Source organism: Meriones unguiculatus (assembly GCF_030254825.1).
Source record: "Meriones unguiculatus strain TT.TT164.6M chromosome Y unlocalized genomic scaffold, Bangor_MerUng_6.1 ChrY_unordered_Scaffold_25, whole genome shotgun sequence".
Lineage (NCBI taxonomy): Eukaryota > Metazoa > Chordata > Mammalia > Rodentia > Muridae > Meriones > Meriones unguiculatus.
The window spans coordinates 17285854-17296341 of record NW_026843710.1 but is presented as its reverse complement, the minus strand read 5'-3'; the positions used below and the strand labels follow the sequence as shown (position 1 = coordinate 17296341).

Here is a 10488-nt window from a genome sequence, read left to right as displayed (position 1 = left end):
GTTTCTTGACATGCTGTCTTGTATCTCCTCTAACACTTCCTTAGTGCCTACTCTTAGCTTTCCGTTAATCTCTTTCCTTTCGAGGTCACCCTTAAGCTTGTACAAAACCAAAAGAAAGAGGACGAGGGCAACGGTCACAACAGAGAAAGCAATAAAGGCTTCTGCTAGCTGAAGTGAAAGATGATATAAATCAAGACCAAACATGCCTCTCAGAACTTACCTCTCTGCTGCAGTTCTGAATCCTCCCCATGAACGAGGGGTCTCCTCGGTACCGGCGATGGCAGGTTCCCGGGTTTCAGCACCAAATGTTGCATGCCGCGTGGTCGTCTTGCCAGCAAGAATGCAAGCGAACAACAGGATCCTTCTGCAGCAAGCTTTATTGCAGTCAAAAGATGAAAGGAGGAAGATCCCGAGTCCCTGAAGTGGCGCTGTTTATATAAGTCCTGCTCCCACCAAAGTGGTGTGAGATGACCTATCATCCCCTGATTGGCTGCTCACCATCACCCCATATGACACCCTGGGCTGGGCTCGTGATGACGGTTGCCCAACGGTCATAATGGTCATAACGGTCATGTGCTCTAGGACTTGTTTACCAGTTTAGAAGGGCAGAAGCCAGCACCATGGCAACCAAACCCCGGCTCTCCACATCTGACAAAGCACCAGATTGATTTCCACAGTAATTGTACAAGTTTACATGCACACCAGCAGTGGAGGAGGGTTCTCCTTTCTCCACAACCTCTCCAACCATGTGTTGTCACATGGTGGGAACTGGAAAGGATCATCTTGAGTGAGATGTTCCAGAAACAGAAAGATACACACAGTATATACACTCTCATAAAGACATATAACATAAGATAAACCTACTAAACCTGTACGTCTAAAGAAACTAATCAAGAGAGAGAAACCTGACTAACATGTTCAATCCCCATCTCGAAAGGCAAAGAGGATGGACATCAGAAGAAGAAGAAAACAGGCAACAACCTAGGAACCTGCCACAGAAGGCCTCTGCATGGCTTTACCCTGCAGACTATCAAAGCAGACACTGAGACTTATGGCCAACTGTTGGGCAGAGTGCATGGAATCTTATGTAAGAAGTGGGAAATAGTGAGATCTGGAAAGGACAGCTACTCCACAAGGAGAGCAACAGAACCAGAAAAATTAAACACAAGAATCTTTCCAGAGACTCATATACCAACCAAGTCTCAGCCATGAAGATAACCTAGATTCCCTGCACTGATGTAGTCCATGGCAGTTTACTGTCTAAGTGGGTTACATAGTAATGGGAAGAAGGACTGCCTCTGACATAATCTGATTGGCCTGCTCTTTAATCACCTCCCCATGAGGGGAGAGCAGCCTTATCAGGCTGCAGAAGATGACAATGCAGCCACTCCTGATGTGATCTGATAGACTAAGATCAGAAGGAAGGAGGATCTTCCCTATCAGTGGACTTGGGGAGGGGCATTCATAAAGGGAAAGAAAGGGTAGGATCAGGAGGAAAGGAGGGAGGAGGGGCTTATGGAGGGATACAAAGTGAATATAGTGTAATAAATAAAAGCTATTATGAGTTTACAACAGTGAGACTTCACAATGATATTAGGACAGCCAATGCTATGATGCTATCACAATACTATTATGAAATGACAATGGCATCATGAAAACAAAATTCATCATTGTATCCCAATGATATTATCATATCAAAATGGTTAGGTGCTGATTGGCTGATAAGGAGAATGATGTCAAGAAACAGGTGAAAGCCAGTAAGAATTTCTGGAGCTAGTTATTAAAAGGGCCAAGTGTACAGCCTACTTGAGAGAAAGGCTGAGCAACCCTACATGCCTCAATCTGGGCAGCTGAAAGCATACAACTCAGAGATGACAGTTTCTGTGTCCAAGACCCTTAGTTAAGTTAATCTGTCACATATTTTTTCAAGTGGTCATTATTAAAGTCCTGTGTTCTTGACATGTGACTTTCACATTATCACAGATTACAATTTTATTTATTAAATGCACAGATATGTCCTCAGTCAGTGAATTACTTACGGGAAAAACGCTCCTTGACCATGACAACTTTTTGAACAAAAAACATTTAATTGGGACCTTGCTTATATTTTTATAGAGACTATCCATGGCTTCCCATCTGCAAGCAGAGAACTTGTTATAATTTTTCAGCAGAACTGAAAGCTTTTCATCCTGAACCACAAGTGGAAGGCAGAGAGAGGGAGACACAGAGAGATAGGGAGAGAAAGAGCCAGAGAGAAAGAATCAGAAATACAGAGACCGAGACCGAGACCTACAGAAACAAAGACATAAAGTGACAGAGACAAGGAGAAATAAACATATTCTGTCTGGTCACTTTAATTGGCATATCAACCACAAAACACACTCTCCTACAATGTACCTACAATAGGGATTATATTATCTAATAATGCAATACCTCCTAACACTTCCCAGATATTTCCTTACTGGGAACTCAATATGTAAATAGATGTGTGTCTTTCTGCTTCTGGGATAGCTCATTTCCAGTCCCCACCATTGACTTGCAAAATGTCATGATTTCCTTGTTTTTTTATTGCTGAGTGATATTCCATTGTGTAGATGTACCACAATTTCTGTATCCATTTTTAATTTGGGGGCATCTGGGTTGTTTCTAGGTTCTGGCTGTAACAAATAATGCCGTTACCGACATCGTTGGGCAAATCATCTTATTGTGTACTTCATCTGCTTTAGGATATATGTCCAGGAGTGGTATGGCTGGATCTTGAGGAATCTCAAGGAATCTAATTGTCTGATATATTGCCAGATTGAATTCCAGAGTGGTTCTACAAGATTACATTCCCACTAGCAGGAGAGGAAGGTTCGCCTTTCTCCACAACCTCTACAGCATTTGTGGTCACTTGGGTTTTTGATCTTGGCAATTCTGATGGGTGTAAGGTGAAATCTCAGGGTTGTTTTGATTTGCATTTCCCTGAGGACTAATGAGGTTGAGCATTTCTTTAAGTGTTTCTCTGCCATTCCGTATTCCTCTATGGAGAATTCTCTGATTATCTCTGTTACCCATTTCTTAATTGGATTACTTGATTTGTTGCTTTTCAATTTCTTTACTTCTTTATATACACTGGATATTAGCCCTCTGTCACAGAGAGGCTTCGTGAAGATTCTTTCCCTATCTGTAGGGATTCATTTGTCTTCATGATAGTGTCCTTTGCTTTACAGAAGCTTTTCAGTTCCATGAGTTCCCATTTACTGATTTTTACTCTTAGAGCCTTTTCTGTTGGTGTTCTGTTAAGGAAGCTGTCTCCTGTGTCAATAAGTTCAAGTCTCTTCCCCACTTTTTCTTCTTTTTTAAAAGTTTTATTAATTACACTTTATTCACTTTGTATCCCCTCATAAGCCCCTCCATCCTCCCCTCCCAATCCTACCCTTCCTCCTCCTTCTTCACACATGCCCCTCCCTAAGTCCACTGATTGGGGAGATCCTCCTCTCTTTTCTTTTGATCTTATTCTATCAGATCTCATCAGGAGTGGTTGCATTGTCATCTTCTGCAGCCTGATAAGGCTGCTCTCCCCTCATGGGGAGGTGTTCCATGTGAAGGTTAATCAGATTATGTCAGAGGCAGTCCTTCTTCCCATTACTATGTAAACCACTTGGACACTAAACTGCCATGGACTACAACTGTGCAGGGGTTCTAGGTTATCTCCATACATGGTACTTTGTTGGAATATAAGTCTCTAGAAAGACCCCTGTGTTCAAATTTTCTGGTTCTGCTGCTCTCCTGTGGGGTACCTGTTCTTTCAATATCTTAATATTTCCCACATCTTACATAAGATTCCATGCACACTGCCCAACAGTTGGCCATAAGTCTCAGTGTCCGCTTTGATAGTCTGAAGGGTAAAGCCATGCAGAGGCCCTCTGTGGCCAGTTCCTAGGTTGTTTCCTGTTTTCTTCTTCTTCTGATGTCCATCCTCTTTGCCTGTCAGGGTGGGGATTGATCATTTTAGTCAGTGTCCTCTCTCTTGATTAGTTTCTCTAGATATAGAGATTTTACTAGGTTCATCCTGTTATGTGTATTTATGAGTGAGTATATACTGTGTGTATCTTGCTGTTTCTGGGACATCTCACTCAGTATGATCGTTTCCAGGTCCCACCATTTCCCTACAAATTTCATGATTTTCTTATTTTTCATTGCAGAGTAATACTCCATTGTGTAGATGTACCACAATTTCTGCATCCATTCTTCAGTTGAGGGACATCTAGGCTATTTCCAGCTTCTGGCTATTACAAATAAAGCTGCTACAAACATGGTTGAGCAAATGTCCTTATTGTGTACTTGTTTAAAGTAATGGAGAGATCAGTGATACAAGGCACATATCTAAACATGGTAAAGGCATTATACATCAAGCCTATAGCCCACATAAAATTAAACAGAGAGAAAGTTAAATCAATTCCACTGAAATCAGGGACAAGTTAAGGCTGCCCATTCCCTCTATCTCTCTTCAACATAGTTCTTGAAGTCCATGCTAGATAAATAAGACAATTGTCAGAGATCAAGAGGATAGAAATCTGAAAGGAAGATGTCAAAATATCAGTATTTGCAGATGATATGATAGAATACTTGAGTGACTCCAAAAATTCTACCACGGAAGTCCTATAGCTGAAGAAGCCCTACACCTTCAGCAAAGTGGCTGGATAGAAAATTAACTCAAAACATCAGTAGCTCTCCTGTATACAAAAGATAAAAGGGCTGAGAAAGAAATTATGGGAAAAAAAGAATTTTTTTAAAAGAAGGCCATACTCTTAAACCGTTATAACCAGACAATTCCTCACTGTGGACTTGACATGTGAATAGATGGGCTTCAATAATATATTGCAATTCAAATCACCAGGAAGTAGAAGATGGAGGGAATTCTATGCTACAAGAATATTGTTATTCTGAAAGTTTGTTTATTTTATAACCACAAACCAAGGCTCCAGAACAAGGTAGTTTAAATTGTTTTCTCACATCACAGGTTAATCTGTGACCTTGTTTTGAATATGCACTACAAATTTTAAGCAATTAAATTTCTAAGAAAGATTGGAATACCCATATCTTCTCAGATTGAAGATTATTTAAGTCATTTTATCCAGATCTGTTCTGTGAAAAGCAGAAATGTATCTGTCATTGCTTTCATGAAGGTTTATATTTAGGATAACTGTATCTGTACAAATGACAGAAAGCCACACAGTGAAATAGTCCCACTTTCTGCCAAATGCATCTTTCCAAGCACTTTGAGTAGACAGCTAGGATATTCTATTTACACATCTGGTCCACTTGCTTGAAAGCCTTGGTATTCTTTTCTAATGAATTGTAACTTGACAGGAAGATAGAATCTGACCTCATTCTGGGGACAACAAAATAGTTGTGCTGACATCTCTGGTTCTGTGTATAATTGTGAGGACTAAGGGAAAATAGCAAAATAAATTGTTTCCCAAAAGAACAATATAAAGTGCATATCAAAAAGATCACTTGCTGCATACCAGTTCAATCAAATTCCAAGCAAGACTGAACTAAAAATTGCTCATTTGCATTCCCTTGTATCATCATGTTTTATTTTAACTACTTGCACAGATTAATTAGTAGTGTTGATGAGAGCCGTGTGACTAGACTGATCCTTGCATTTTCCCATAGATGAATGGTTCTCTTTCTGTGAGGTTTTTACTCCTTTTGTTTTAGGTGGGAACATGTAAGCCTTTCACAGAATTCACATATCATTTGTCTTGCAAATCAGATATTTACATTATGATTCATAACACTAGCAAAGCTACAGTTTTAAAGTACCAAACATGTTTTATTTTGGGTTATGGACACCATAAAGTAAGGAAATCTTTTGAAGTTTCACAGCATTAGGGAGGTTGAGAACACTACTCTAGACTGTGAGTACAATAGGACTGATCATGAAATTAGGGAAAGAAAAGAAATCATAGGATGTGGCCAGTGGTAGCTCAGTAGACAAGTAGTTTTCCAAAGTAAGGGGAACAAGGACTATTTCTAACAGGATCTCAAAGGAAGGCTCTTTGACCTCCCTTCCCCCCCAGGGGAGGAGCAGTCCTGTTAGGCCACAGAGGAGGACTTTGCAGCCAGCCCTGAAGATACCTGATAAAACAGGGTCAAATGAAAGGAGAGGAGGTCCTCCCCTATCAGTGGACTTGGAAAGGGGCAGGGAGGAGACCAGGAAGCGAGTGTGGGGTTGGGGAGGGAATGAGGGAGCGGGATACAGCTGGGACACAGAGTTAACAAAATGTAACTAAAAAGAAAAAGAAAAATTAAAAAAAAAAGAAATTATATTATTTAACAATGCCTTAACTACTAACACTTCCCAGACATTTCTTAACTGGGGACTCCACATGTAAATAGATGGGCTTCAAGGGGACATTCCAATTCCAACAACCAGTAAGTGAAAGAAAATAGAGGTATTTCTAGGCTAAAAGAACATAGTTATCCTGAAAGTTTGTCATTCAATACAATGATTAAAGGCCCAACAACTTCCAAAGACTAAAGAACAGGACAGATAATCTCCTTTGAAGAAAATGTGGAATATTTCCATAATGGAGTATTACTCAGCTAAGAAAATGACATCATGCTATTTTCGGGTAAATGGATGGAACCAAGAAAAAACATCCTGGGAGAAGTAACTAAAATGCAGACAGAAAATATGGTATGTATTCACTTATTAGGAGCACCATTAGCCAAATAGTTTATTGCCCCTCAGTTCACTTTTACCCTCAACAATCTTTCTCTGTTTCAGTCAGACCAGTCCCAAGAATTGTCTGGTATTCTTCCCTTTTCCCTGCTCTTAAAGACTCAAAGCCCAGGGAACCCTATACCCTGACAGATTATTATATTAATAAGAATGTGAAAGTACATTTAGTGAGGTTGTGAGTAACCGCTCAGTTCAAAGTCACTGAGTCAAAAATCTCAGTTCTGAGATTTTCAGATCCAAGACAACAGTAGGGGACCATATTGGCATTGTGTACAGCTCTTTAATCCTACATCACATTGAAGCTTCCCTATGTAGGAAGCTGTCCAATTAAACATTAAAATTTCATTTCCTACCTGACATTCTCACAGAGGTAAACAGGAGTAAAGGTGTGAGATCTGGATAAAAGAATGAGATAAAGTCTTGCTGGTTTTCCCAAGAAAAAGTCACATATGCACAGGATCAGAGATACAGGACACTGAGTAATGTTTATTTTTTTAGTATCCATGGAAACCAAGATTCTCTCAGGTGCAGACTGGCTGAGAGGGAGAATGATGTCATGAAACAGGTGAAAGCCAGTAAGAATTTCAGGAACCAGTTATTAAAAGGGACAAGTGGTAGCCTGCTGAAGCAAAAGGGTGGACAGGTCAACAGGCCTTAATCTGTGCATCTAAAGCACTCAACCCAGAGATGACAGTTCCTGTGTCCAAGACTCTTAGTTCAGGAAAAAATGTCATTAATAAAGTCATGTGTCCTGGACATGTCTATCTTTGTGACTTAGGTTTGTTTCTTATATGCAAAAGATTGGTGGGTGTTGTTTACACTTTCATTCTGTTAGTCTGTGTCTTTTATTGGAGAATTGTTTCCATTGATGTTGAGAGACATTAATGACCAGTGGCTGTTAGATTCTTTGATTTTGATGTTGGCTGTGGTAGTAAATTTGTGTGTTTGTTTGCTTTTTGTTTTACTGTAGTGAGGTTAATTATGTCCTGTGTTTTCTTGAAAGTAGCTAGTTTTCTTGGGTTTTATTTTTCCTTCTAGTTTCTTCTGTAAAGCTAGATTTGTGTTTAGGTATTGTTGAAATTTGTTTTTGTCAGTGAATATCTTGCTTTCTCTCTCTAAGAGGACTGAGAGTTGTGCTGAGCATAGTAGCTTGGGATGACATTTGTGTTAGGGCCTGCATGACATTCATTCAGGCTTTCATAGTCTCTATTGAGAAGTCAGGTGTGATTCTGAGGGGTTTGCCATTATATGTTACTTGGCCTTTTTCCCTTGCAGCTTTTAGTATTTTTTCTTTGTTCTATATACTTACTGTTTTGATTATTATGTGGTGGGAAGATTTTCTTTTCTTGACTAATATATTGGGTGTTATGTAGACCTCTTGTTTTCTTATTGGCCTCTCCTTTAAATTGGGGAATTTTTCTTCAATGATTTTTTTTTATATATACTGAGCCTTGGAGGAGGGAATCTTCTTTTTCCTCTATTCCTATTATTCTTAGGTTTTGTCTTTTTACGTTGTCTTGAATATCTTGGATGGTATATGTCAGGCATTTTTTTAGATATAACATTTTCTTTGAGAGATGCATTGATTTCTTCCACTGTATCTTCCACACCTGATATTCTTTCTTCCATTTTTTGTAATATGTTGGTTATGTAGTTCCTGTTTTCTTCCCTAAGTTCTTTGTCTCCACAATTTCCTCTATTTGCATTTTCTTTAATTTCTCAAAAAATATGGAATTCTACGTGAATTTGAGTGTCATTCTTGCTCAGGGGCCATGCTAATCTTATCTGTATCATTCCAAATTTTGTATATGTGCTGTTGAAGTGAGAACCACATATTTCTTTCAAGTAGTCATTATTAAAGTCATGTGTCCTTGACTTGTGAGTTTTACATTATTACAGTTTCCATTAGTATTTGTCAAATGCACAGATATGCCCTCCGTAAGTGAATTATTTTCTGTGAAAATGCTCCTTGACCAAGCAAATCATTGAACAAAAAGGGATTAATTGGGACCTTGCTTATATCAGCAAAACTGAGAGATTTTCATACTGAAGTACAAGTGGCAGGCAGATTGAGGGAGATTAAAGGAGACACACAAAGAGAGAAAACTAGAGAGACATATTCAGAAATAGACTTAGAACAAGAGAAACAAAGATATAAAGTGACAGAGATGGATAGACAGCAATTCTATTCTGCCTGGTCACTTTCATTGGCATATAACCTCAAAGCACACTCTCCTATAATATATATACAAATGGAATTATATTTATTATAATATTTTTATTTTAATTTTTATTAATTACACTTTCTTCATTTTGTATTCACCCATGACCCCCATCCCCTCCCAATTCCATCTTCACTCCTCCTTTTCTGCACATGCCCCTATCCAAGTCCAGCAATAGGGGAGGTCTTCCTCTCCTTCCCTCTGATCCTAGTTTATCAGATCTCATTAAGTGTGGCTGCATTGTCTTGCTCTGTGGCCTATTAATAATTCTTCCCCATCAGGGTGATGTGATCAAAGAGTAGGCCAATCAGTTCATGTCAGAGGTAATCTCTCTTCCCATTACTATGGACTGCCATGGGCTACATCTGTGCAGGGGTTCTAGGTTATCTCTATTCGTGGTACTTGGTGAGAGTATGAGTCTCATAAAGACCCCTGTGTTCAGATTTTATGATTCTGTTGCTCTTCTTGAGGAGCTGCTGTACTCTCCAGATCTTACTATTTCCTACTTATTACATAAGATTCCATGCACTCTGCCCAACAGTTGGCCTTAAGTCTCAGGAGCTTCTTTGATAGTCTCCAGGGCAGAGCCTTTCAAAACCATTCTGTGGCAGTCTCCAAACTTGTTCCCTGTTTTCTCCTTCTTCTGATGTCCATCCTCTTTACCTTTTGGGATGTGGACTGAGCATTTTAGCTCCCTCTTCATTACTTTCTTCAGGTATATAGATTTTAGTAGGTTTATCCTATATAATTATATGTCTATATGTGTGAGCATATACCATGTGTGTTTTTCTGCTTCTGGGATAGGTCACTCAGCATGATCCTTTTCAGTTCCCACCATTTATCTGAAATTTTCATGATTTCCTTTTTTTTTTTATTGCTTAGCAATATTCCATTGTGTAGATGTACCATAATTTCTATATCCATTTTTCAGTTGGGGCATCTGGGTTCTTTCCAGATTCTGACTACTACAAATAAAGCTACTAAAAACATGGCTGAGCAAATGTCCTTATTGTGTACTTGAGCTTCTTTCAGATATATGCCTAGTAGTAGTATATCTGGATCTTTAGAATGCGATATTCCTAGTTGTCTGAGAAAGCGCCAGAGTGATTTTCAGAGTGGTTCTACAAGATTGCATTGCCACCAGCAGGGGAGAAGTGTTCCCCTTTTTCAACAATCTCTCCAGCATGTATTGTCACTTGAGTTTTTGGTCTTGGCCATTCTGATGTGTGTAAGGTAAAATCTCAGGTTCGTTTTGATTTGCACTTCCCTGATTGTTAATCATATTGAGCATTTCTTTAAGAGTTTCTCCCTCATTTTATATTCCTATATCGAGAATTTTCTGGTTAGCCCTGTTCCCCTTTTTTTAAAGACATAACTTGATTTGTTGCTTTTCAACTTCTTTAGTTCTTCCTATATAATGGATATTAGCCCTCTTTCACATAGAGGTTTGGTAAAGAGTCTTTCATAATTTGTAGGCATTCATTTTGCTTTGATAGAATATCCTTTCCTCAACAGAAGCTTTTCAGTTTC

The 10488-nt window shown here is 39.1% G+C and overlaps 1 non-coding gene across 1 annotated transcript; it reads right to left on the bottom strand.

The window, feature by feature from the left end:
* Positions 1 to 8458: 8458 nt before the first annotated feature.
* Positions 8459 to 8565, bottom strand: LOC132651823 (U6 spliceosomal RNA). Its single transcript, XR_009589382.1, has one exon. It is a non-coding gene; the product is annotated as a U6 spliceosomal RNA (small nuclear RNA).
* Between the last annotated feature and the right edge of the window lie 1923 nt (positions 8566 to 10488).